The following is a 26,766-nucleotide window of genomic DNA, read 5'->3' on the forward strand; positions in this document are numbered from 1 at the left end:
TAGTAGATTCTAGGTAATAAACTGGGCCAAATTTGCAAGTTTGGGTCCAATCTTCTCACACCATCCAAAAGAGTCTAACATTGAAATTCTGGCTTCAGTGAAGTCTATGAATGCATATTTTAATTAATGCAGACTGTGAGGTCTAGCAATGTAGTGGAAACATTCTCTATAAAAAGAAAAATAGTTCCAGAAGGATATATGGACTTAACTCACGTTTCCTAATAAATATGACTGTCATGTTACTTGAAAATTAAGTTCTTTTTAAATTAGTGACAATAGGAAAAATGTAGAATGTGTTATACCAGTAAAACAAAATCAAAAACTAAAAAACAAACATGAAAACACCGAAGGTAACAGTATAGTTTTGAGTATGTTTTGCGGTATATTATCCATATAGGATTTGGGGTTTTTTTGACCCCACCAGGTGTTGGTTGTGGCATGCAGGATCTTTAGTTGCAGCATGTGAACTCTTAGTTGCAGTATGTGGGATCTATTTCCCTGAGCAGGGATCGAACTTCTGCCCCCTGCACTGGGACTGCAGAGTCTTAGCCACTGGACTGCCAAGGAAGCCCCCATTTAGGATTTTAATAGAAACATTCCCCATCTGAAATTTGTACTTCCCTGGTGACTCAGATGGTAAAGAATCTGCTTGCAATGCAGGAGACCCGGGTTCAATCTCTGAGTCAGGAAGACCCCTTGGAGAAGGCAATGGCAACCCACTCCAGTATTCTTGCCTGGAGAATTCCACAGACAGAGGAGTCTGGCGAGCTACAGTCTGTGGTGTCACAAACAGTCAGACACAACTGAGCAACTAACACTTCCGCGTCCATCTGAAATTTACCATAAGGTTTGTAAATAATAGTATGCAATTTTCAAAAGTGATTTGATTCCAGCAAAAATCTAGATGCCATTAAGAGCCCATAGACAATACTTTATGGTAAAAAGTGAGTCAAAGAATATGAAAACAAGACGCAAATCTAAAAACAAAAAGGTTTTCAACAGAAATAAAGGCAAATGGTACAGACAGTGTTATGTTGCAGTCATGAACATCCCCTCTCCAAAAAAAAAGTTTAGCAACTTAGAACAGAAATTTATTTCTCACTCAAAATTTGCTGTGGGTCAAGGGGACCCTCCAGAGCCTCTCTGAGATACTGAGTGAGGATCCAGAGGGACAGAGGCTCCACCCTCCTGGAACCGTACCGTCTGGAGCGCATGATCTCCTGGTTCGGTGACACAAGGAGAATTAGGGAGAACAGCACACTAACATTTATGTGCCTCCACCCAACTCACTTCTGCACACATGTCATTGGCCAAAGCAAATTCCACAGCTATGTCTTGGGGATAAGGGAAATTTGGTCGTCGATGTGGCTGGAGAGGAGATTAGATATATTGATGACCAAAAACAATAGCTACCATAAACGGTAAGAGCAGCTTTGGAGGGGGTACTCAATTTTTCTGGTTGAGTATGGGATGACTCTCTCGTTGGCAATTACTTCAAAGATAACCCTGATGAGAAAGACTACAGTCTGAAGGAGAGGAAATCACCTTATTTCTCTGCCATTCTGATGAGCCATCTGAATGCCCTCCTCTCTCCAGCCTACTCCCCACCTCCCCTCCACTCTGATTTAAGACATTCACCTTCTCCTGGAAACCTAACCTAACCCTCTTGGACTAGGTTAGAGATCCCTCTGATGTGATTTCAGAGCATCTTATAATTACTCCTGTCTGTTAGAGTGTTTTGATAGACAGAAATGCAGGTAAAATGTGTGTGTGTGTGTGTATGCTCAGTCATTCAGTCATGTCCGACTCTGTGCGACCCTACGGACTGTAACCCACCAGGCTCTTCTGTCCGTGGGATTCTCTAGGCAAGAATACTGGAGTGGGTTGCCATTTCCTCCTGCAGGGGATCTTCCCAACCCAGGGATCGAACCCACGTCCCCTGCTTCTCCTGCAATGGCAGGCAGATTCTTTACCACTGAGCCACCTGGGAAGCCCCAAGGTGAAATATATACTTGATACCTAATATATGATCAAACAAGTCAATCATCCCACTAGCACTTTGCATTTATTAATTTAGCAGTCTCTCTCACAAAGCTGTGAGAGTCCATGCCCCTACCTCGCTCTTACTTGAGGACATCTTCCTCCAGGTCAGTCTGCTCTCACCCACTCATACCAGCCTTGACCATTGACCTGACCTTCAGCCCCTCACAGTCTCTCCTTCCCAGTGGTTCTATATACTCACTCCTTGACCCCCAAATTTTGTTGTATTCACCTTCTATAGTATTCTTGAACTATTATAGGACACATAAGCCTTTCAGTAACACGAACGTTAGTAAATGGTTTTATTTGCAATGAAAATTGACTTCTGGAAAATACAACTGATAAATTAAGGAAGCAAATGTTCAAAAATTACTAAAGGATTTTCTCTTCCCTCCTATTCCAGATAATCTTTTCTCCTACCTCTCAATCTAGGTAATATTTTCTCTGACATTCCAGGTAACTGTCATACAGTGTAGATGGTTCTATTTCAAATTTTATTTGTCCAACATCTTTTAAATTTTATTTTCCACTAATTTCACAATGCTTATTTGATTGTTCAGACATCTGAAATAATTCCCTCAAGATAACCATTTACATATATGTGATATTTACTATATACATGCTCTCCTCTCCATGTGTTATCTCGTTCAATCAGTAATATCTATCCTCTTTTGAAAATCATATTAAAATTAGTGCATGTGTGTGTGTGTATGTAGCCATTCAGTCTTGTATGACTCTTTAGACCCCATGGACTGTTGCCCACCAGGCTCCTCTCTCCATGGTATTTTTCAATCAAGAATGCCGGAGTGGGTCACCATTTCCTTCTCCAAAATGAGTGCATCATGTGATAAATAACCAGCACCAATTACTATTTTTATCATAGAGTAACATAAATTACCACTTTATCATTATGTACATTTCTATATGTCTTAATAAACTCGTGCTGGAAATTAGTTTTATTGAAATACTCTATATCTGGTCTTCCTGAGAATAACTCCTGGATTCTCAGTCACAGTCTTCTCCCTGTAGGGTAAAAGCTCTGATCCTCTCATCAATGTCAGCCATGAATAATTTTATAACCTCTCCGGTAGGTTATGTGCACTTGACTTTTTCATTGGCCTGTGAAACATTTATTGTATTCTGAGAACTTATTAAGCATGGTATAAAACATGGAAAAGATATAGTTCTTATCCTGTAACCCCTTCATCTAAATAGCACAAGCAACCAAATAAAAACAGTACGTCACAAAGATTGGTTTCAATTTCCTTCATTTCTATTTAGGATTATGATGTAATTTTTCAAAGACCGTGTCTGGGAGCTTCCATCTAAGGAGAGCCTGTGGTCATTTGAGATTAGAAGATGGTTCACCAAAGAAATGAGTTTTGAGCAAGACCCACTGAAGCAGAATCTGGGCCATACATCAGAAGAAATGCCGAAACGGAGTTTAGCATACAAGAATCGAAACACCAGCTTTTTAGGCAGAAGCATCTGCTAGAGAAAGCTCTGAATTTGGAGTAAAGAAATGTTTGAGTTCCTGGTCCTTGCCCTCAAGCATGATGAACTCTGTGACCTTTGGCAAATGATTTCATCTCTCTCTACATCTGTTCTATTCTCCGGGTGTAAGAAGGGGATGAGTTTTCTGATCTGTGCTGCTTGCAGAGATGGTGGAAGCGCATAGAATAGGAGACTTGGTGAGTGTTTTGTGATCTTGGACCTGGGGACCTGAGCGCTTAGTGGTTCCGCCTCTCTCACATATAAGTCAGAGATAGAGCTGCCAGAATGCGGCTCCAAATCCTGGGTTTGTGTGCAGTCCCTGGAGAAGGGCAGTTCTCCCTTTGCTTCTCATTTAGATCATCTCCCTAGGACTTCCCGGGTGGCTCAATTGGTAAAGAATCTGCTTGCGATGCAGGAGACCCAGGTTCAATCCCTGAATCGGGCAGATGCCCTGGAGAAGGGAAAGGCAATCCACTCCATTCTTGCCTGGAGAATCCCATAAACAGAGGAGCCTGGTGGGCTACAGTCCATGGGGTCACAAAGAGTCGGACACGACCCCGAAGCGACTGAGCACGAGAATGATTCCATGTTAAGGAGCAGAGATTTAATGGGGAGGAAGCAAAAACTACTGGGATCCCTGCTTTTGTAGAAGGTGAACCCCAAAAGAGAAGACAATTACATAAAACAGGCATAAATTGCAATAAAAGCTACAAAGGACAAAAACAGGGCCTGAGACAGACAGTAAGATGAGGATGTAAATTCTTTCGGCGGATCAGAGAAGACCCCTCTGAGAAGGTGTCCACTGAGATGACATTTGAAGGATGAGAGCTAGCTCTGCCAAAAGCAGATGAGCAGAATTTCAGACTATAGCATTCATAACATCCCTGAAATGGCAAAAGAGAAGAAGAGGAAGTCTGAATTTCATTTTAATACATTCATTCTGGGTGAAGAACGAACCCTAGGGGAGTAAAAATGATGGCAAGGAGACTAGCCAGAGGTCATTGCAGGGGTTCAGGAAAGAAAAAAAATGGAATTCCAGGCCTCTGGTACTGAAATAAAGCATGAATGTTGGCCTTGCAGAAAGAGAGAGTCAGGCAGGGGCCAACAACCCAGAGTTTCTGACCTCTGTGCATGCGTATGCGCTAAGTCGCTTCAGTCGTGTCCGACTCTTTGCAACCCTGTGGACCATTTCCCACCAGGCTCCTCTGTCCATGGGATTTCCAAGGCAAGAATACTGCAGCAGGTTGCCATTTTTTCTTCCAGAGGATCTTCCTGAGCCAGGAATTAGACCCAGGGATCGAACGTGCATCTCTTTTGTCTCCTGCATCGCAGGCACATAGTAAAGACAATAAATAAGAAGGCAGAGAGGAGTGGAGAGCAAAAAATATCCTATTCCCATCCCCCTATATCTGTGAGGGATTTAAGCAGCAGGAGACAGACACAATGGTAAAAAAAAACAAAAACAAAAAAAAACCTTTGGAAAAGACTTCAAATTCTAGGTTGCAGTCATGGATACAGTCCTCAGAGATTATAATAATCTGGCCAAGCTATATTATATCAAGAAAATGTTGAGCAAAAACCACACAGCAGAGGTTTGTTCCCTACTGATACTTAAAAATAAAGCACTGCTACAAAGATCAGTCTCCATGAACACGATTCCAGCAGGCTCTCTGTTGCCTTTGCTCTGTCCCAGTGATGATCAACATCACCAATTTGTTCTCAATAAACACAAAAACTCTTCATGATCCAGTGTTCTTTCAGCTTAAGCTCGATGGGCACAGCTGCAAATGCTTGGGGCCATGATGCCACAAAGATTTCCAATGACTTTCTGTATTTCTTTCAATTTTAATCGAATTGGTAAGTGACAGACCTCCACAATCACATCAAAAGCTGCCTTCAGAGCTGGCCTCTTGGACTCCTCTTAGTCCTAAAAATCAAAATGCAGCAAGCAAAAGCATGGGCGTTAGAATTCCAGGGTGTTTAAACCAAGATTCTAAATGTGTCTTCCTTTTCCTGGAGGAACTCAGAAGTTCAATGCTTGGTTTCCAAAGACCATTTCTGGTTCAGTCTCAGTCTGTAAGCCTATTGAGCTAGTAGGGTGGGTACCACTAATACATGTGGTTTACATTAATGCTATTCATGGTGTTTATCCTAACTCTGCAGGAAGCAGCCCCACCAGATGGTATTCACGTTTTGTGTGTTGCTAAAATTCACTCAGAACCCCCATTCGCAAGATGAATCCATCAATTGCAGAGTCGATAAAACACATGCCTCTTCTGCATTGTTATCGAGAAGACCATTTTCAATCAGAGGAGAAATACTGCACAGGACGCTCAAGATGAAATGTTAAAATCAAATGTCTTCCCCAGACTGCATTGTAATTTGGGGATCGGCTGATATCTGCAGAACAAGGCCGGTGCTTAGAAAAGGGCATTTCAAGTGAGCAAGGGTTTGGTAGCTTCCAGGAGAAGAGCGAGTGATTCGGTGCAAAAAGGGTAAATTTCCTCCGCACCTTCCCAACTGAGGACATTGTGCTCATCTCAGGCGGATACTAAGTGATGCAGTAAAGCAGCAAATTAGAAGAATGTAAATTCTTTAGTAGGAATTGCACACAGGGGAAAAAATGCCTCCGAATGCTCATATTTGTTTTCATGTAAATAATGTACACTCTTCCTAAAATCAGACTGGCACTAGCCTAAGTAAGATATCAAAATCTGCAACAGATAATACACCGGACTCCAAAACGGCTGGGACACAGTCATCTTCCTTCTTGGATGGAATTCTTGCTGGCAAATGATCTACCCACCTGCAAAGCCCGCAGTTTCGGTCTTTTGCTTCCTCGCTTATCCTTGGTAGGCGCATGGGTTTGTGTTCTCATTCTCTCTCTTCTTCTGATTTCTTATTACACTAAATTGTATGCTAATTGGTTGAGTGATCTCAGATGATATCAGTTCTGGTGTCACTGATGTAACTGCCATTGCTATTCCTACCCCCTCCCTCTGTCGCCCTTGCATGTATCTGGTGATGCCAAGAGTTCTCTCTCAGTGCATGGAAGCCTCATTGCCCCACAGCGAATGGTCCAGGGTGAGCCCATTGGGTGATATCAGAGTGGCCTGTGTTGTCTTCAGGAAACTTAGGACAAGCGCTCAAATCTCCATCTCCTAAATGTCTTCAATTGGCTTTCCATTAGCCTCACCTTCAATCTTCTATCCTTAGCTGCTTATGGCACTTACAGACCATATCTCAACATTTAGCACCAGCTTTAAACTGCCTTATATTGTCCACCAGGGACATTATTGTCACTCAGGTTAAGCTCATTTTTCCTCCCAAGAAAACTTCTCCAATTTTCTGTGGAACATAAGGCACTGTTTGCTGCCTTCCTGCTCTGACCTGGCAGCTAGGTGGGTCCTGCCCAGGCTGTCGGGGAGCACATCACCTACAGGCCAGGCTGTTCAGTCGCTCAGTGGTGTCTGACTCTTTGGGGCCCCATGGACTGCAGTACACCAGGCTTTCCTGTCCTTCACTGTTTCCCCGAGTTTGCTCAGATTCATGCCCTTTGAGTCAGTGATGCTATCTAACCATCTCATCCTCTGCCACCCTCTTCTCCTTTTGCCTCCAATCTTTCCCAGCATCAGGGTTTTTTTCAATGAGTTGGCATCAGATGGCCAAAGTATTGGAGCTTCAGCTTTAGCATCAGTCCTTCCAGTGAATATTCAGGGTTGATTTCCTTTAGGACTGGTTTGATCTCCTTGCTGTCCATGAGACTCTCAGGAGTCTTTTCCAGCACCACAGTTTGAAAGCATCCGTTATTTGGCACTCAGCCTTTTTTTAGTCCAACTCTCACATCTGTACATGACTACTGGAAAAACCATGGCTTTGACTCTACAGACTCTACAGACCAGGATAAAGGAATTAATACAGTATGGTGCTCAGAAGGCAGTTAGCACAGGATGTTTAAGATGTTCTAGGATAGACTTCCCTGGTGGTCCAGTGGTTGGGAGTCTGCGTGCCAATGTTGGGGATGCAGGTTTGATTCCTTGGTCCAGGAGGACTCCACATGCTGTGGAATCACTGATCCCACGTGCCACAACTACTGAGCCAGCACCCTAGAGCTTGTGCTCTACAATAAGAGAAGCCACCGCAATGAGGAGCCCATGCATTGCAACTAGAGAAATCCCGAGTTTAGCGAAGAAGATACAGCCCAGCCAAAAATAAAATAATTAAAAAAAAAGATATCCCAGGAGAACACTGGTATATTTGAGGAGTCTAGTGTCCCTTGTATAAGCTGATATCTCTATAAAATTGGCATTTTGCAGAAAAAAAGATTGAGATGGAACCATCTCAGGCAGAGAACCAAGGTCAGTGTCTGGGGAGAGATGAAGGTGGGACACTCAAGGAGACCAGCAAAGACAGGATGAGACACAGAGACAACACAAGGTATTCAAGTGCTCGAGGACTTTGACCTTAGGTTGAATCATAGAAAATTCCTAACCTTAACCAGAGATTGCTGATCTAAAAATGCAGCATTTTCACATGTTCTGAAATTTATAACATTGTGCTTCTCTGTATATTTAGCCATAAGCAGTATTTGTTAGGTAGTTTTCATCTTGCTGGAGGCTGAGTCAGCTCCCTCATTGACTCTCTCTGTCCAGGTGGTTAAAATCTAAAAGACTAATGGAAACTTCGCTTCCCATATGAGGCTCCAGCAACACTTCAGCTATCTTTATGGCCGATAGATTCCAGAGGCTTTCTTTGTTAGAGTAATGGATATGAGAAATGATTTTTCATTGGTGAAATGAGTGGTGATCAAGATGTGTGTATTGACTGAAATAGTACGCAGGCATCCCAGTCATGCGTGAACGAGGCTAAGAATCCATTGAGCCTGATAGCCTGTGCAATTAGAAGCCCAGCCTGAGGCTTGATTCGGAAATTGTCCTGGGTCTAGCCGCTGACTCCGAGGAGTCTCCTTGTCTGAATCCGGCTGGAAAGTTAGCTGAACCCTGACTTTCAATGACCGCCTCTTTGCCTCTGGTGAACCCTCTGGCCAAATTGCTGTTGGAATACTCAAAGGGACCCAGAGCTGGGACTGTCTCAAGCTCCTAGAACAAGTTATGTGACTCCTTTGTGTCTCCTGACTTAAAATGTTTCTATATGTGGCAGCATTAGATCTGAGCCTTGTTATCATCAAAGGGGCTTCCCTAGTGGCTCAATGGTAAAGAATCCGCCTGCCAATGCTGGAGACGTGGGTTCAGTCCCTGGATGGGGAAGATCCCCTGGAGGAACAAATGACAACCCACTCTGGTATTCCTGCTTGGGAAATCCCACGGCCAGAGGAGCGTGATGGGCTACAGTCCATGGGGTCACAAGAGTCAGACATGACTTAGAAACAGCAAACAACATTGTTAAAACTTGGTGTTGGGAATTCCCTGGCGGTCCTGTGGTTAGGACTCAGTTTTCCACTGCAGAAAGCATGGATTCAATTCCTGGTTAGGGAGTTAAGATCCTGCAAGCTGTGTGGTATGACCGAAAAAAAAAAAAAAATAACATGATGTCACGGTTGTCCTAATCCAAGAGAGATTGAGGACCCTGACCAGGCTTCCGATATTTCCCCCAAAGATCTTACTAGGGTTGATCAAATCGGCTAAAGTCAGTTCACAGCAGGAGAACACCCCACGCAGCAATAGCCAAGCAGTGCGAAGACAATAGTTAATTAAATCAAGGTTTGACACAGGCTGAGATGATACGAGGATAGTTGCTCAGAGGTTAAAAGAGGAAGTTAGAGCTATTCGAGGGTACGACTTTACCTCACACTTCAGAGAGCATCCATTCCAGCCCCCTCAATTAATACCGAGAGATTTGGAAGTCCCCCCAGTTTCACAGATCATCTATGTGACAGTTGGCACTACCATCCAGGTTTCTGAATCCTGCTGAAGTGTTCATTTCCCCTGACAGTGGCATTCTCATCTGTACATGCATCACAGTGCCCTGGGTGACTTGTTAAAATACAGATTGCTGGGCGTACCCCCAGAATGTCTGATTCAGGAGGGCTGGGGCCGTGGAGGGGAGGGGCTGAGAATTTGCATTTCTGATAACTTTCAGGTGAGACCGATGCTGCTGTCCCAAGGACCACATTTGGAGAACTCCCACACCACAGCGGACTCCTTCCTCACCATCCTTCCCCCACCCCAACTCCTATCCAAATATCCCTCTGGGTCAGTTCCATTCCCATGACCTCTAGTTGCAAACTGAGCCAAGTACAACCAAAATAGCCTCTCTTCCCCCACCCCTGGGCTTCTCAAGCTACTTGCTTTGAGGCCCTGCCTTCACATTGCAGGTTTAGCAAATGATCCATCTTCAAGGACAAGCTTTGTTTTCTTTACTTTTTAGAAACACAGGATGCCTGTGAGGAACTAATGTCATTGAGCTTGGAAAAGCTTCCTGGGGCCAGATCAAGTTGGTCTGGACCATCAAGTCAAGGCATAGGGCAACCAATTTGGCTCAGCTTTCAGGCAAAAAGTTCTGCACCCTAAGAAACCCCTTAGCCCTGGGAAGACCACCATAATTTTCACCATATAAAGCATGGAGTTTAATCTGTGAATTTCAACAATGGAAGCAAGTCATTCCTTCACCGTATCTACATTATCATGTGGTTCCCAGCTCTCTGTCAGGCCCAGGAAGACAAAATGACATACTACTATAGACTTTGACAATAGAAAGCTAAATAGGCAACAAATCTTACTGTAAGTATTTTAATTGAAGGTGTTTATGCACCAAAGCTTACAGGAACAGAGCTGTACTTTAAAAGTACTAGAGGGCAGAAGAGGGAGACTGAGAGAAGGAAAAGCATATCAGTTTCAAGGGAAATTTTTTGTAATCAGGGATGCAGGAGGGTAAAGAATAGAGAGTACAGTTCTTAGTTGGGGAGGGGACAGTGAAACAGAGAGGGTAGAATTACCTGGAGAGGTTTTGGTTTTATTTTCATTACTCATTCCTTGCCCTTTTCTGACACTTCCCCCCTCCCCACACTGGGGTATAGTAGCTTTACAATGTTGTGTTAGAGTCTGCTGAACAACAAATGAGTCAGCAATGTGTATACATATATCCCCTTCCTCTTGGGTCTCCCTCCCACCCCAGCCCCATCCCACCCCTCTAGATCACCACAAACCACCGAGTTGAGCTGCCCTACACAGCAGGCCCCCACGCGTTATCTGTTTTCAATATGGCAGTGTTCAGACATCAGTCCTGATCTCCCAATTCATCCCACCTCCCCCACCCCGCGTCCACCCCTCTGTTCTCCACATCTGTGCTTCTGTTCTTATTGAGGATCCTCAGGGCAGCAGGAGAGACTGAAGGTGTACAAGTGAGAGAAAACATTTGATAGAGATGGACCCAGAAGAGACAGGAGGGGCAAGAACCCGCAGCGAAACTGGAAGGGTTGGCCCAGGATAAGGGGAGCACTCCATCTGTCTCAGAGGCCAGAAGAAGGGATGTGTCTCTTTGAGATCCCTAATCTCCCTGTATGAAGCCTTTTCAATTCATTAACCCATTGTTCTCTCTCCTTGAATCCCACATCCATTCCATCCGTCCTAAGACCTGAGAAAATCATCTAATTTCCCTGAGTCCCAGTTTGCCTATTTATAAAATAGTGATAACAATGACTCCTTCAGCAAGAAAAGTGAAAATCAAGTGAGAGAAGGTAAGTCAGGGTTTCAGAGACAGTATCTAACTTACAGCAGCTGCTCATTAAATAACTCCATTTCCTCTATCCTTGCCTTTCTCCCTCCTCACCCCATGTGACATCCTATTTGGAGATCCTTCTTTCCCTTACCTGTGACTACATAACATGTTTTGAGTTTAAAAGTCCCTCTAGGAAAACCATAGGTACACCTTCTCTCCAGAAAAGAAATGCCCATTGATTTGCATATATGTTATGTAGTTGATTCACCATTTGGAGCCCATTCATGGATTTCCTCAGATTAAGACTTTCGGTTTTAGAACAGGAATCTGTGAAGCAAGATTTGCCACTCAGTCAGTTGGAGATTGGGGGGAATGTATTATTCATATACAATTATATTATCATTGTTATTTTTGCATCAGTATAATATGTATAATACGTATACGTATTATACTGTATATGTATTAATATGTATAATGTTAGTACGATAGTACATGTGGGCTTCCCTGGTGGCTCAGTGGTAAGGAATCCTCCTGCCAATGCGAATGACTCGGGTTCAATCTCTGGGTCGAGAAGATCCCCTGGAGAAGGAAATGGCAACCCACCCTAGTATTCTTGCCTGGGAAATCTCTTGGCAGGAGCAGCCTGGCAGGCTACAGTCCATGGGGTTGCAAAAGAGTAGGACAATGACTTAGTGGTTAAACAACAACAACTATAGCACATGTATATTTTAAGATAAATATATTTGGGTTCCTCTTCAAAGTCATTTAAAGGATACTCTTCAATTACCACCCACTCAGAGGAAATTCGTATTTTAAGCAACTAAGCTTTCGATGGGTGAAAGAAAGCAATAGAATTTCAGAGGGAAGGGGAACACTGGCAGACAGGAAGGATATTAGGCCTTCCCGGAGGTCTTTGTGGTATGCCCAAAATCACCCCCACTAAGCTGCTGCCTGCTTTTTTCTGCCCAGGCAGAGCCTTGGGAGAAAGGAAGGAAGAAAATGATTAGCACTATCCTAGCCCACAAAGACAAAGAGAGAGGATTTATTGCTGTTCCACACTTAAGTCCTCCATACCCTGCCATCATCCATCCCTCCTTAAACAAATGCTGGTTGTCATCAAAATGATTATTATTACTATGCAGCCAGATCCTCTGATGAAATGAAGCTGATGAAACACTCCTCTCAAGTAAAGAGACTAAACTATTCCCAGGTGGCCTGATTTATTCCTGGAAGTTGTGGTTTTCCAAGTGGAACCCTGATGGTTGAAAGGCATTCCCTCATTGCTTTAGAATGGAAAGTTAACCCTACAGAGTACACGTCTGCAGGGCAGGAAGGCCAGGCTGCGTCCAGGTGCCCAAGCAGGTGACCAAAGAAGTTGGCATTTCCCCATGGTTTCTTGCCCAGTGGTGTTATCAGAATCTACTAGAGATTTTAACCCAGATGCATTTCACTCCTGAATCACAAATTGCTGATATGTCCATGGAGGGTTGCAGTCCATCAGCACGTGGTGGAGGACTTATTAAGAACCATGATCCACTGTGGAAGAATTCCATGCCCAAGCTTAACCATGAACCTGCTAAGCTAGAGAGGAAAGATTGGCCTCTTAAATGCTGAAACAGACATAATTTACTTAAGTTTTGCTTTGTTTTATTTTGAAGTAGTCCTTTTCTTTGTATTTTGAATGTATAGAAAAGATGACAGTGGAGGATAATTTTCATCTTTCTGTGTGATGGATGTATCAATGTAAAATACATATAATGGAAAAGTTTTTAAAAAACAAAAGAATCTACTAGCAAGCAAGTGAAGAGTTTCCCAGAGCATGTGAAGAGTTTCCTGGACCCCACCCCAGAGATGTGGGTGCGCTGGTCAGGCAGGGCCTGTGTGTGTATGTGCTGCATGCTTAGTTGCTCAGTTGGGTCTGACTCTTTGAGACCCCATGGATTGCAGCACACAAGACTTCCCTGTCCTTCACCATCTCCTTGAGTTTGCGCAACCTCATGTCCATTGAATCAGTGATGCCATCCAACCATCTCATCCTCTGTCTCCCCCTTCTCTTCCTGCCCTCAATCTTTCCCAGCATCAGGGTCTTTTCCAAGGAGTCAGCTCTTCACATCAGGAGGCCAAAGTATTGGAACTTCAGCTTCAGCATCCCTTGAGGAGGAACCAAACGTTCCTTGACAATTTGCTCTCCTTTGACTGTTTTCCTTTGTTTCTGCATGTTCTCACTTCTCTGATGAAACTAATTCTTTGGCTAAAATTTTTCCACAGACAAAATGCAGGCAGAGGAGGTGGGAGGGGGAGGACCAGGGGGTCCTGCTCTGTTTCAGCCTCTCTCCCTCTGTGTTCCCTCTTCAGCCTCTTTGCTCTGCTGGCTGCTAAGTGATGTTTCTAAAACTTGAGCATATCATTCTTTACTCAGAATAATGTTGACTGTGAACCTCAGTTAACCCTAAATAGAACCCAGATGGTTTATACAGGGACAGAGTCTAATAGGCCCAATGTGTTTTGCTTTGTTTTGTTTTTATCCCCAGTTATGCCACTGCAGGTTCATCTCTCCAGGCATTCTTTTCCCATCAGAGGAAATTTGAAGATGCTCAGGGCCACGCCAAGTGATGGTCGGTGCAGGAGGTCAGCATGGTGACACCAACTGCAGGCTCTCTCCTGGGTGATTTCCTGAAGTCAACTCCCCATGGCACAGGCCACCATCTATTGCCACCAAAGCTAGCTTGTCCCAGCTCCATGCTTTTTTTCTTCTCTTGCTTTTGATAAAATAAATGTATATCCTTTCCCAAGACAGCATTAAAGATACAGAAGGAGAAAGAGAAAAAAACATATTTTTATTGGAATATAATTGCTTTACAATGTTGTATTAGTTTCTGTACAACATTGTCAATGTACAACACTGTGAATCAGCCATATGAATACATATATCCCTTCCCTCTAGAGCCTCCCTCCCACCTCAATCCACCCCTTCTAGGCCATCACAGAGCACCGGGCTGAACTCCCTGTGCTATACAGCAGGTTCCCACTAGCTATCTGTTTTACACATGGTAGTGCATATATGTCAGTCCTACTGTCTCAGTTCATCCCCCACTCATTCCCCTCTGTGTCCACAAGTCCATTCTCTATGTCTGTGCCTCGCTCTGGCCCTGCAAATAGGCTCATCAGTACCGTTTTTCTAGATTCCATATTCTGACTTGCTTCACTCTGTATGACAGGCTCTAGGTTCATCTACATCACTACAACTGATTCAATTTCATTCCTTTTTATGGCTAATCTTTCATTGTATATGTGTACCGCATCTTCTTTGTTCATTTATCTGTGGATGGACATCTAGGTTGTTTCCATGTCCTGGCTTTGCATTAATAAATAGTGCTGCAACACTGAGGTACGTGTGTCTTTCTGAGTTATGGTTTTCTCAGGGTATATGCCCAATAGTGGGATTGCTGGGTCCTATGGTTTAGTTCTATGTTTAGTTAAGGAACCTCCAGACTGTTGCTGTCCACAGTGGCTGTACCAATTTACATTCCCACCAACAGTGCAAGAGGGTTCCCTTTTCTCTGAACCCTCTCCAGCATTTATTGTTTGAAGTTTTTCGATGATGGCCACTCTGGCCAGTGTTAGATGGTATTTCTTAATCACACCCTTAGCCTAGATCATCCCAAGCAAAAGCCATTGTTTGCTCGGTGTCGCTAAGCAGTGTGCTGGGAAAAATGACAACACCCGATGATCTGCTTGTCTCCTCAGAGCTACACTTTTGCAAGTTCTCTAGTGTATTTTGTTTCTGGTTAGCAAGCACTGGTAACCCTGGATTGGTTTTCCTGTTAACAATCCTGCTGCACCAGGAATAGGAGAAACTGAAACATAGTCTCGGTTGTGAAAAACAACCACCACTCAGGGCTGCCTATCAACACCTCCAGAAAGAATTCTAGTTCAAATAGTTTATCTTGGTAACCTCTGAACCGACCAACAGAGAGAGCAAGAGGCTGTTTAAAAGAAAAAAAAAAAGGCAAATAATCAGCTTGGAAGTTCGATTCTCCTGAAGAAAGTTAAAAAAAAGCCCATCTAAGAAATCCTTCCCAAGAAAATGTGGCTGAATCCTGAAATTCCCATATCTCATTCCTCTGTCTGCCTCAGAACCTGTCTCTACCCTTCTGACCTCTCTTTGGATAACCCCAAACCCACCATTTTCAAGAAAATTGTTCGATTCTTTTTAAATTAATTTATTTTTAATTGGATTATAATTGCTTTACAATGTTGTGTTAGTTTCTGCTGTGCGATGAGGTGAATCAGCCATATGTATACCTCTTGAGCCTCCCTCCCACCACCCCATCCCACCCTCTAGGTCATCACAGAGCACCAAGCTGAGCTCCCTTTGCTATATGGCAGCTTCCCACCAGCTGTCTGTAGTGCATATATGTCAACGCTACTCTCCCAGTTCATCCCACCCTTCCTTTCCCTCTCTGCGTCCACAAGTCCATTCTTGACATCTGCATCTCTATGCCTGCCCTGCAAATTGGCTCATCAGTACCGTTTTTCTGGATTCCATGTATATGTGTTCATATTTGAAGAAAATTGTTTAATTCTTAAGCTTTAGGATTTTTTTTCAAATAAAAATTGTGAGTAGATTTTCCTTAAGAATAAATTGATTCTGATTAAATGTCTTGGAAACCCAAGTTTACTATGGGGTTTATTTAAGTGCTTATTAGAGTTGACCCTAGATGTGAAAACTGACCCATAGATAGATAGAGATGCACATAGGTGCAGATACACACAAAAAACTCAATTCACTGGCTACATTAACAGCCTCATCGGTACTCTCTTCTGTTTCAGGAACAGTATGGTTGGCTGCCTTTATGGCCTCATTTAGCATCTCAGAATGGGCACTTCTTTTTTAAGAAGGGTTACAGCATGACTCAGCCACTTAGTGAATCTGACTAATTAGCATTCTGTCTCCCATTAACAGCATTAAAAACAACAACTGGGGCTCTGAATCTCTCTCACATTTCCAAACAGACCTTCTCAATGTCAAGGACATTTGTTGCTCTCTGACCCTGGTGAACTTTTGGCCCAGTTAATCCCTGAGAAGAAGCCCTCCTATGACCCTTAATAGAGAAGGCATCATCTTAAATGGCCTCCTAAATTTTCAGTCTCCTAAACTGTACCACCTTTTCAGAAATACAATTCCAAATTAAAATTCTATGTCAGAAGGAAAACATTAACCAAATTGCAACCGTTTTTCTGAGCCTCATTGAACTCAGGTGCCGAAGTTGAGAAGGCAAATTTACATAGAGCGTGTTTTGAGTTTTGATGTTTCTCTTTATTTTTGCGGGCGGGGGCGAGGGGCTCTACATACTCATAATTGTGTAAAGGCTATAGCTAAAATTTAGGTCTAAAATGACAAAATTAAAATTCAGCCTTGGCTCCCATGAGGTGGCGAGAAAGAGAGAAAGCTAGCTAAATATTAAGAAAGCATAACCGTGTGTGAATTGCGTGCCCTGCAAACGTATCAGGGTTTCCTTTACTCAAAGGGGGAAACTTAAACAGCAACTTCGCTCAATAAAAGAGATTCAAAACACCCATGAATCAAAACAATGTTTTTAGTCTTTTTAAATCCTTGCTTTTTTTATGTGCTGCTTTGCTGTAAAGATTGGGTTGGGGGAGGTGAGTCATTGAGTTCTCTCAGAAAAATGTTGTCATTCATGTATTCAATAAATATGATTGTGCAGGTTGTCTTGCTTCTGTACTGATGATATAGACAAGATAGACTTTATCTCTGCCTTTGAAGAATTCATCATCAAGGAGGAAAACAGTCATGACAGGAGGGACATAATAGAAGCAGGCAGACAGGACCAGAGCTGAGAGGAGACCCACCTATAGACAAGAGGGCTAGGGGGCTGTGTTCCAGGAGAAATGACTCAGAATGTGAACTTTGGGTTTTCCTCTCTGCTTTCTTCTAGAGCTAGGCAAGCACATCCTTGATAAGTCTGCATGTTTTATTTTCATCTAGGTCATTTATTTATTAGTCACTGAGGCTTCCCAGGTGGCATAGTGGTAAAGAATTCACCTGCCAATGCAGGAGAAGCAAGAGACCCAGGTTTGATCCCTGAGTGGGGAAGATCCCCTGGAGTAGGAAATGGCAACACATTGCAGTATTCTTGCCTGGGAAATTCCATGGACAGAGGAACCTAGCAGGCTACAGTCCATGGGGTTGTAAAGAGTCAGACATGACTGAATGACTGATCACAAGCCCTTGATACTGTGCTAAATATATCCTATATATTTTCTCAATTCTTCTTCTTCCAACTATACGCAGTAGGTTGTAAGATTACCCTCTTTGTTATGAATTGTGTTCCCCACCCAAATTCATATATTGAAATCAATATTCCCAATACCTCAGAATGAGACTATACTTAGAGATAGCGACTTTAAAGAGGTGATTAAGTTATAATGGGGTCATTAGGGTGGGCCCTAATCCAACGTCTCTGGTGTCCTTATAAGAAGAGGTGATTAGAACATAGGCAACCCAGACTGAAGGAGGACCACGCAAGGATGTAGCAAGAAGGTGGCCATCCGCAAGCAAAGGAGGCAGAGACCTCAGGAGTCAACCCTGCCTGCATGTTGATCGTGGACTTCTAGCCTCTAGAACTGTGAGAAAATAAACAATAATGTTTAAGTCACCCAGACTGTGGGTATTTTGTTATGACCACCTGGCAAACTAATACACCTTTTGTGTAAATAAGAAAGCGGAAACTTAGTTGCTCAAAGTTACACAGAAAGGGCTTCCCAGGTGGCACTAGTGGTAAAGAACCTGCCTGCCAGTGCAGGAGACTCAGGAGTCGCAGGTTCAATCCCTGGGTCAGGAAGATCCCCTGGAGAAGGACATGGCAACCCACTGCAGTATTCTTGCCTGGAGAATCACATGGTCAGAGAGGGGCCTGGAGGGCTACAGTCCATGGGGTCGCAAAGAATTAGACACAGCTGAAGTGACTTAGCACGCACACATGCACACAGAAAGTACCAGAGTCAAGATTTGAGACTAGGTCTGTCTAACCCAGATCTTAACTGCCAAGCACGATTGTATCCCATGAGCCTTGCCTAGCCTGGTTGCTCTGAACCCCACCAGGAACATCGATCCCCTGGTATAGCTGCCCTCCCATCCTCACCATGATTCTGCTCCTCAGCGCACCAACTCTTATGAAATAGGAACTTGTATCTGCATTGGGCTCATTCCTGAGCCACTCCCAGGGATCAGTGACAGACTGTGCATCCTGAAGAAGACAACAGTTCCCCAGGAGACAAAAACTCACATTCCAAGGAATCAAGAAAATGACAAGTGACAATGCAGATGACAAAGAGCTGTCTACCTCCCCACTACCACACTCATCTCTCCCTTCTACTCCACTCACTGCAGCCTTGCTTCTGCCCCCACCACTCATCTAAAACTGCTCCTGGGACCTCCCTGGAGGTCCAATGGTTAAGACTCCTCGCTTCCACTACAAGCGTTAGATCCCTGGTTGGGGAACTAAGATCCTGCATACCGCACAGTACAACCAAAACAAAATGAAACAAACACGCAAGCAAAACAAAACAAAAAACTGCTCTTGCCACAGCCTCTTGGTTCCCAAACCCAACAAACACTATTTACTTATAAACTTATGTGATATCTTTGTAAGTTTGACACTATTATCCATCTCTTCCTCCTTGAAAGACTCTTCACCCTTGGTGTTCTTGGCATAATTCTCTGGTTTTCCTCCTTTCCTGCTGACTATTCTTTTTCAGTATCCTTAACTGGCTCCTTTTTTTCAATCTCATCTATTCACATCAGTAGATCTTGGATTCTGTTCTCAGCCTTTATCTTTTCTCCCTATATTCTCAACCTTGGTGATGACATTCATTCTTGTAATGTCAAGTGAAAGTGTTAGTCGCTTGGTTGTGTCCAACTCTTTGTGACCCCATGGACTGTAGCCTGCCAGGCTCCTCTGTCCATGGAATTCTCCAGGCATGAATATTGAAGTGTGTTACCATTGCCCTTCTCCAGGGGATCTTCCCAACCCAGGGATCAAACCCAGGTCTCCTGCATTGCAGGCAGATTCTTTACCATCTGAGCCACCAGGGAAGCCCAAACACTACCTAAGGCTCCTAAATCTATTTCCAGTCCAAATCTTGTTTCTGAGCTCTAAACTTATCTATCCAGCTGCCACAAAAAACTCAGCATCTTCCTCCCCCCCAACACACACAAATCTGTTCCTTCTCAAGACCCATTCTTGGTGAATTGCACCCAGTTACCCAAGCCAGAAGCATATGATTCTTTAGTGTGGGAAATTTAGGCTTGAAACAACAGGAATTATGGAGGTCTTTATTTACATTCAAGTTTAATCATCTCTTAATCTCTTTGAATTTCATTTCCTCATCCAAAGAAATGAAAATAATAAGCGCTTCCCTGATGTCTCCATGAATAAAAATCCACCTGCCAATGCAGGGGCATGGGTTCCATCCGTGGTCCGAGAAGATTCTACATACTGTGAACAACTCAGCCCATGCACCACAACTACTGAGCGTGTGCTCTAGAGCCTGAGAGCTACAACTGCTGAGCCCACGTGCCCTAGAGCTTATGCTATGCAACAAGAGAAGTCACTGCAAATAAGAAGCCTGTGCATCACAACTAGAGTAGCCTCTATTCACCACAAATAGAGAAAAGCTGGCTTGTAGCAATGAAGATCCAGTGCAGCTGAAAATAAATAAAATCACTTTTGAAAAAAGAAAATAATATTCACCCGAAGATGCTTTTGTGAGGATGCAGATCAAAAGTTCCCCCAAAACACCCCTGGGTTCAATGATTGGCTAGAAATACCCTCATAACTAAGAGAAGTCATGATTTCGAACATCACAGTTTATTACAGTAGAAGATACAGACTACAGTCAACAAAAGGAAAGGCACACAGGGCAGAGTCCCAGGAAGATGAGCAGGAAGCTGCTGTCCTCTCCCAGCGGTCATGAAGCCAGCACTTAACTTCTCTCAGGAACCCGATTCTTGGTGTCCATAGATTTTTTCATGAGGTTTGGTCACATGGTAATGGCTGATCACTCGTATGGCTGACCTGCCTCTCCAGCCCCTCCAGAGGTCAGGCTGATATTGTGTGTGTGTGTGTGTGTGTGTGTGTGTGTGTGTGTGTGTGTGTGTGTGTGCTTAGTCACTCAGTTGTGTCCAACTCTTTGCCACCCTAGGGACTGCAACCTACCAGGCTCCTCTGTCCATGGTATTCTCCAGGCAAGAATACTAGAGGGGATTGCCATTCTCTTCTCCAGGGGATACTCCTGACCGAGGGAACGAACCTGGGTCTCCTGCATCGCAGGCAGATTCTTTACTATCTGAACCACTAGGGAAGCCCCCATGCTGATACTACGTAGCCCAAACCCTGACCATAAGCCACATGTTGGCATAGACTATATGGCATAGCCTGAGGTCTCCCAGTAAACCTACACTCTTATCATCCTTAAATCTGTCATCTACTAAGGGTCAAATCTTTTACTGCATGAAGTATGAATGAGTTCATGCATGTAATATGTTCAGCCCGGTGCCCAAAACATGCTAATCGCTCAGTAAATGTTCACTGTTTTATGTGTATTTTTCTTTCTTCTTTACTTCCTATGTTTAGTCAGTTACCAAGTCCTCCAATACAACTTTCTTTTCTTTAACATATGCACTTTTTTTTCCATACAATTGCCTTAGCACGGAGTGGAGGAAACAGCATAATGATAGAATAGGAAAATTTATAAAATAAAGAAAGGTGAATTTGAAAAATGAGCCAAATAAAACTTCTCCAAAAAAAAGTAGTTTTACAATTAACAGATGTCATAAACATCAAATTGTTTAGTGTTGTTTAGTGCCAAGTTGTGTCCAACTGTGACCCCATGGACTGTAGACTGCCAGGCTCCTCTGTCTGTGGGATTTCCCAGATGAGACTACAGGAGCAGGTGGAATTTCCTTCTCCAGGGGATCTTCCCAACCCAGGGAATGAACCCGCATCTCCTGCATTGCAGGTGGCTTCTTTACCACTGAGGCACCAGGGAAGCCCAAACTTCAGATTAGACATAGATAAAAGATCAAGATTCCATTTTTCATTGTGTGCTAAATTTTTGCACAGTTTTATAAGGAAACATGCAAAAGGATCCATTTAGCACCATATGAAATAGTGAAAAATTAGAACCAATAAGAAAGGGTATGAAAAATAATGGTGCATTTTTACAATGGGATGTTACTCAGAAGTTAAAATAAATGAACTAGATTTATATATATATAAATTTGTATGAATGTTTAATATATTATGGTAGCACAAAAAGTAAGTTACATCAGAAACCAACACAATATCATAAAGCAATTATCCTCCATTTAAAAAAAATGTTTAAAAAAGATAAAGTACTATGGAATTTATGCAAATTTCTAAAACTCAGAATATAATATTCAGCAGTTTATGTTAATTTACATGTATCTGAAAATGTATCCACACAGAGCAGAAGGGTACACACTAGCTGTAGAATGTCCTTTACCCTGGGAGAGGAGAGGTGGGGAGTGAGAGAAAGATGGGATTGTAAGAGCTTTAACTGTACCTGTTTTATCTAAAAACATATTTTAACTGGAGCAAATATAGTAAACATGCCCATAGATTAATTTCAGCTCTGCAAATATGTTGTGTTTTCTCTTTCTCTCCTTTCCCCCATCATATGCCTTTGTATCAGCCAAGATTCAATCAGAGGAGGAGAACTAGAAGAGATAGATAAATATTGATAGATAGAGGAGATGGATATAGATATATAGATTTATTGTATAGAAATACCATATGACCCTCAGTATAGACCCAAAGGAATTGAAAGTAAGGACTTTTGAACAGATATTTGAGTGTTGATATTCACGGCAGCATTATTCACAACAGCCAAAAGATGGAAACAACCCAAGTGTCCATCAACTGATGAAAAGAAAAACAAAATGCAGTATATACATACATACAATGGACTATTATTCAGCCATTAGAAGGAATGAAGTACTGATACATGCTACAGCAGGGATGAACTTTGAAAATTAATGCTAAGTGAAATAAGCCAGATAAAAAATGACAAATTTTGTATAATTCTACTATATGAAATATCTAGAATAGGCAAATTCATAGAGACAGAAAGTAGATTAGAGGTTACCAGGAGTTGGGAAGCAGAAGGGAAAGAGTAGTAACTGCATAATGTTTAGAATCTCTGTTTGGGGTGATGAAAAATTTTGAAAATAGTGATGATGGCTGCATGACATTGTGAATGTAATTAATGGCGCTAAAATGTTTACTTAAAAATGGTTAAAACAGCAAATTTCATGTTATATATACTCAGCCACAATTTTCAAAAGTTAATAATATAATAATCAAAACTCATTGAACTGTATATTTTAAATGGGTTAATTATATGGTATGTAAATGATATCTCAATAATGCTTTTTTTTTTTTAAGAAAGAAATGTATCAAAAGCAATTGGCTTATGCACTTATGGAGGCTGACTAGGCAAGTTGGGCATCTGTGGGGCAGACCACCAGGAAGGGCAGGCTGGAACCGTCAGGCAGGAGCTGAAACCGCGTCCTCAAGGGGAATTTCTTCTCCCTCAGGGAAGCCTGTTTTGCACTTAAAACCCGATTGGTAGGAATGTAAATTGACTCAGCCACTATGGAGAACCGTATGAAAGTTCTTTATTGATACAGCCACTATGGAGAACAGTATGAAAGTTCCTTAAAAAAACTAAAAATGAAACTACCATATGACCAAGAAATCCCACTACTGAGAATATGCCCTGAGCAGACCATCATTCAAAAAGACACAGGTACCCCATTGTTCATTGCAGCACTATTAACAATTAACAACCTAAATGTCCATCGACAGATGAATGGATAAAGAAGTTGTGGTGTAATGGAATATTACTCAGCCATTAAAGGAATGAAATTGGGTCATTTGCAGAGATGTGGATGGACATCTGTCATACAGAGTGAATTAAGTCAGAAACAAAAACAAATGTCATATATTAACACAATATGTGGAATCTAGAAAAATGGTACTGATGAACCTAGTTCCAGGGTAGGAATAGAGACACAGATATGTGGATACCTGTAATATAAGCCATGATGAGATGGCCAATTTTATGTGTCAACTTGGCTATGGTACAGCCAGCTATGGGGGAATGGCAGGGTGGGATGAATTGGAAGATTAGGTTAGACATATATACATGATTATGTGTAAAAGATAGCTAGTAGGGAGCTGCTCTATAGCACAGGGAGCTCTGCTTGATGCTCTGTGATGACCTAGATGAGTGGGATGGGGGGTAGTGGGTAGGACAGAGGTCCAAGAAGGAGGGGATATATATATAGCTGATTTACTCCCTTGTATAGCAGGAACTCGGAGAAGGCAATGGCACCCCACTCCAGTACTCTTGCCTGGAAAATCCCATGGATGGAGGAGCCTGGTAGGCTACCGTCCATGGGGTCGCTAAGAGTCGGACACGACTGAGCGACTGAGCGACTTCACTTTTCCCTTTCATGCGCTGGAGAAGGAAATGGCAACCCACTCCAGTATTCTTGCCTGGAGAATCCCAGGGATGGCGGAGCCTGGTGGGCTGCTGTCTATGGGGTCTCACAGAGTCGGACACGACTGAAGTGACTTAGCAGCAGCAGCAGCAGCAGCATAGCAGGAACTAACACAACATTATAAAGCAATTATACTCCAATTAAAAAAAAAAAAAACCAGCCAGATTGAATCAGACCTGCCCAGAATATATAAAATAATCTTCCATACTTGAAGTAATTGATGATATATTTTAAGTCACAGCTACAAGATACCTTCACTGCAACACAGATTAGTGCTTGATTGGATAGCTGGCCATACCCTAGGCAAGCTGACACACAAAACTGACCATCACATCATGGCTTATGTTGTGGGTGCACCTTCTTCCTATTCTAGATGCAGACATACATTCAGATCGCAAGATATTCAATAGGGTCCCAAAGTACAGTGGAAGCATTTTGAAAAACATGTAAATTATTTTTTATATAATGTGTGGTGTGAAATGTATGAAAAGTAAAAGTGAAAGCTGCTTAATCGTGTCCAACTATGTGACCCCATGGACTGTAGTCCATGAAATTCTCCAGGCCAGAATACTAGAGTAGGCTGCCTTTCCCTTCTCCAGGGGATCTTCCCAACTCAGGGATCAAACCCAGGTCTCCTGCCTTACAGGCTGATTCTTTACCACCTGAGCTACCAGGGAAGGCCAAGAATACTGGAGTGAGTAGCCTATCTGTTCTCCAGGGGATCTTCCTGACCCAGGAATCGAACCAGGGTCTCCTGCATTGCAGATGAATTCTTTACCAGCTGAGCTACTAGAGAAGCCCTTTCAGTCATGTCCGACTCTTGGTGACCCTATGGACTATACAGTGACATGTATAAGTATTAATATAATAATTACCCAGTGGCTTTTCATCTCTCCTAATGAAAGATGAGGATTAATGTAAATATTTTAAAGTGAAAAAGAGAAAGTGTCAGTCACTTCAGTCATGTCCAACTCTTTGCAACCCAATGGACCGAAGCCCGCTAGGCTCCTCTGTCCATAGATTTCTCCAGGCAAGAATACTGGAGTGGGTTGCCATTTCTTTCTCCAGAGAATCTTCCTAAACCCAGACACCAAACCCAGGTCCCCCACATTGCAGACAGATTCTTTACCATCTGAGGCACCAGGAAAATCTGTCATAAATTCTGCATTTACCCTTTAAAAGAATCCATGTACCAGGCACTGAGCTTAGATGGAGGATATTAAAATTAATAAGGCACAACACCTGGCCTCAGGGAGTTCATAGTCTACTCCTATTTCCACAAACAAGAAAACATGATTCTTCCCCAGTCACAAGACGAGAGACGCCAGTGTGAATCTGAGCATCCTGGACAGCCCACCCTGGTTCAATTATCTGTGTAAATAGCCTCTACTGACCGACTTCAGGGCAGGGTGTAACAGTTGGAAAATAGTAAGAAACGAAAACACCTCCTATTCTTTCAGAAAGATTAGAGCCATTTCTTTCTGGTGTAATTCTTTTCATGAAACACTTCCTAAGGAAGAGCTCCTTCAAGGCAGCAGAAGTGAGATACCTGTTTCTAACTGAGACGTAAGAAAACAAGAGGCCCAGCACCTGAGCTAATGGGTGATCCCTCCCTGTTCACCGGTGTAACTGCTTTTAATCCCACCTTCTGCATTCTTTCTCCTGAGCTTCTTTTTCACTCTGCTTTTCTACCTCTCTCTTTTTCTCTTTTTTGACGTGGACCATTTTTAAAGTCCTTATTGAATGTGTTACAATATTGTTTCTATTTTATATTTGGTGTTTTGGCCATGAAGCATGTGAGATTTTAGTTCCCTGGCCAGGGATCAACGTTGCACACCCTGCATTGGAAGGTGAAATCCTAACCACTAGACTGCCAGGGAGGTCCCTCTACCTCTCTTTTCCTCTCTTTTTCCTTTTCTCCTGCCTTTTCAAGCCTGGGACCCCCACCTCCTCATGTCTTTGGTCACTGTCAATTCCCATGGTAGCCTCAGCTAAAGGGCGTGCCGTGATCCATTTTCTAACTTGTCAGTAGAGGGATGGGAAAAAAAGCAAAAAAAAAAAAAAGGGAAAAGGAAAATTCTGTTCAAGGTGAAACGGTAAGCAGTGGGAAGTTTTAAACTTCAGTTTTCCTTTGGCTTATTTGATGGTGTAATTTTTTAACTAGTTCAATAATTATTTCATGTTGGCGATGATAATGAACTACCAATGACTTTGGTCTTTTAAGAAAGTTTATGTCAAGAAGACAACCAATGATATTCTTTTTTAAGCCTTAGGGGTTCTTTTTCCCCAGTTTTTCTGTCTTTAATTACTGAAGGTCTTTTGAAAAAGAAAATCAATACTTTGCAAACTGAAACTGTACAATCCCCACCCTTATTGAGACTTGGGCAGCATGCAATCATGCATGGAAACTGAACTGTGAACAAATAGTTCGGAATTTTATGAAAATTCATTTAATTATGCTCACCATGTCTTTCTATTGATGGAATGTGCCTATAACTCCTTGTAGACAATAACATGGGTTATGAAATCTAATTCATGTGAGTAAAGGATTTTGCTGTTGTTGCTTAAATCATTAAATTTCTTTCAGAAACCGTTTTGTCTAAGTGAGTAGTAGTTTCACTATTATTGGAGAGGAGAAACTGAGGAAAATAACACCAGGAAACAAGGAGATTCCCCTCAAACATTACAACATATTTTCATATCATTTGCCTTCTACACATCAAAATATCAATGCGATGTTGTATGCTGGTAGGCAGTGCAAAACCCCAGCACTGCATATTGCCTGACATTTTAGTTGAACAAATGCCCAAAGGACCCTCCCAGGTGGATATAACTTGGCTTTGGGCAATTAGTGTCCAAAGCTACATTATTGTTGTCTTCCTGAATCTGCAACTTGACAGCCTGATAAACAATAGCGCTGAGAGAGGTGTGAACTTCCACTA

Source organism: Giraffa tippelskirchi, chromosome 14, assembly GCF_054371585.1.
Source record: "Giraffa tippelskirchi isolate mGirTip1 chromosome 14, T2T-mGirTip1v1.2.pri, whole genome shotgun sequence".
Taxonomy (NCBI): domain Eukaryota; kingdom Metazoa; phylum Chordata; class Mammalia; order Artiodactyla; family Giraffidae; genus Giraffa; species Giraffa tippelskirchi.